At 41.0% G+C, this 2,793-nt stretch overlaps 1 protein-coding gene across 2 annotated transcripts in view; it reads left to right on the forward strand.

The window, feature by feature from the left end:
• LOC103142400 (septin-7-like) overlaps positions 1-2,793 on the forward strand; it is a 33,263-nt gene that overhangs the window by 28,951 nt on the left and 1,519 nt on the right. The gene's annotated exons all lie outside the window — the stretch shown is intronic.

Below are 2,793 nucleotides of genomic sequence, written 5' to 3' on the forward strand. Positions count from 1 at the left end.
GCGGGCCGGATCCGGCCCGCGGGCCGTAGTTTGGGGACCCCTGCAATAAACAATCCAGAGTTACTGAATGAAAACTTCCTGATAGCATGGCGGCTAGCTGATTACTGCTAGCTCTGATTGGCTGTTTCTGACTGAGCGGAGTAATTATCCGGATCAGGGAGGAGATCGATTATTTTTTTAGAGATTATCTGTCTCATGTTAGGACAGCGAAAGTTTTAATACATATGTAAAATTTATTTTTTTAGGTTAGATGCTGCAGCTTTAAGCAGAGGTTCGGTGTGAGAGTCACTACCAGGTGGAGCAGAAGCGAATCTCCGTCTGTGAAATATTACTACCTGTAGCGTAGCAGCGGTTCAACAGCGAGAGCAGAACCAGCGTCTGACATCGCAGCTCGATGACTTAAATAATTTTGTGGGTTATTTGTTTAACTTTCTGACCGTCATGCTAATCCGGGTGAGTGTTTGTAGCTGTGCGCTGCTTTACCTGCTATCTGATCCTCTGTATGTCTTTTTTACTGCAGTGAGCCTCGATGTAGCCAAACTCCGTCAAGTATGGCATTGTTTCTATGCCATATTAGCTTCGTTGTGTTGATGCATTTTGACCTGCTTCAATTTTCCCCACAACACGCAAACTTCCCCATTCACTCAGTGCATTATAGTTCCACATCGCTTTGGATTTGTTGCTGCGCGTTTGCGCAGTGTGAAGGAAAGAGGAGACCAGCTGCACAGGCAGGCTGGAAATGAGATGATCGGTATTGGCAACAAGAGCCAATGATCGCCGATCACCGATCATGCACTTTTTCACGAAAATCGGCCCGATTATGATCGGTGACCGATCGATCGGCACACCTCTAATATATATATATATGAAATATTGTTTTTAACTTGCATTGTTTCAAAATGAGCTTCATGTAGCACCGAGGCTTAAATACAAATTCTTAATATAGTATAGTTAATTATTTTTACGTCTTTCATACTCCTGCTAATTGATGTGTATTACTGGACTGGACAGCGCCTATTAGTCACTATGTGATTCATTGAGTTATGTCCAGACAACCATTTTATCCCAATACATGACGAGCAGAAATCTGTCACAAAAATATTCATAGCGCCACCATTTGTTATTAGATATATCTATTAAATACGACTTAAAATAAAGATTAGAAAACTGATGTTTGATAAATTCTCCATGATCAAATCTATAAACAGTTTAGTTTCTGTTAGTTCTGTCAAGATGCAAGAAGGGGCAAATTTCTACTTATATTGGTCAATCGTTTTATTTTAAATATGCTGTAGGAGCCATAGTTTGACGACTGTTATAAATATCACCACGTTTTGCGAACAGAGGGGATTAGCTCAGTTTTTGTCGCTTGTTTTTAGGAACTGCAGCGGCTGCAATGCGCCACAATAAAGGTACAATAAAGCTGATAAACAGGTGAAGAACCAAACTAGACAGAACCACTTCTGATTGTTTGCCAAGCCAAACATTCAATAAAAGTTCCACCAAGCCACCACTGAGGCACTGGGGTCATGTTTCTAGACACAGGCAAAAGAAGGTTCAATGTCCAAACTTATTGATTGTTCTTGGTGATTTATTTTCCTCTTTCACCAAATAAATACAGAGTTCAAACTTTCATTTGTTCTCATGCTACCTCTCTTGCTCTGGTAAAAACCATCGGCCCCAAACCCAAATGCCTGCTGGTCCTTCACCAGGCCCCTGCATTTATAGAAAGTGGACTGACCGCCTTTTCTTGCTCTGTATGTCGGCATTACGCGCAGACCCGTTGCCATGGCAACCGACAGACAACAGCTCAACGAGCAGATAGAGCAGAGATCACCGATCAGGGGAATCAGCACCAAAAACAAACATTTCCCACACAAAACTTAGCAAAGACACTAAAACAGAACATCCAGTCCGTTACATTATGCTGTCAGGCTTAATGTCTATATTGTGATTATTAATAAGTTTTCGCCTGAACATTACGGTGGTTGATTAGCTGATTTAAACAGCTGCTCTACTGATGACTTGGTGGGCGGGTTGACCTGTTTTAACGGAACCAAAACACACCGAACTGCGCAGCACATGCTCAGGTTATCAAAGTCCATAGCAGGCTAACAGTTAGGCTAGTATAACTGACCCACTGCTCACTTGTTCAATGTTTTCTTTAAGTTAAAACGTTTTCCTCACCTGTGAAATCTGAAGCCCTTATTACCATTATCTATGGTTGAATTAACTGCTAAACATTGCGTCCGTTGTTCTGATTCTTTGAGTGATTGTAGTATTTTCCTGACCACCGATATTTCTGACTCAATGGACAGCAATGGCAATAAGTCACGTGATGTCCAGTCCAGTAACGTATATATCCACCAATGCTGCTGGCGCTCTGTCCTTCTCTCGCACTTCCCGCTACTTAGCAGTAGGTGTCAGGTTACATTGTGTTGCATTCAGTGTTGTCGGAAAAAAGAGTATCATGCGCTTAATGTTCGATTTGCCATAACTATTTATTGAATTCATTGTCGCCAGCTGGGGTGGCAACAGGGGTGGCAAGGCTCTCATTTGGGGTGCAACTGCCACCCCAGTAGATCCGCCCCAGCAGGATTTTAGATATTTAAAACAGAAAAACGAATCAACAATTATTGTTATTGATTGATATGAAATGCTTATATTGTGATATATTTTTCAGCCATATCACCCTGCCCTATATACAACTGTATACAGGTGGAGGTAAATAATAATGAAATAAATACAAATGAATAAAATTAAAAATCTAGAATAAATGAATACAATTAAAAT

The sequence above is a fragment of the Poecilia formosa genome, unplaced genomic scaffold (genome assembly GCF_000485575.1).
Source record: "Poecilia formosa unplaced genomic scaffold, Poecilia_formosa-5.1.2 Scaffold96, whole genome shotgun sequence".
Taxonomy (NCBI): domain Eukaryota; kingdom Metazoa; phylum Chordata; class Actinopteri; order Cyprinodontiformes; family Poeciliidae; genus Poecilia; species Poecilia formosa.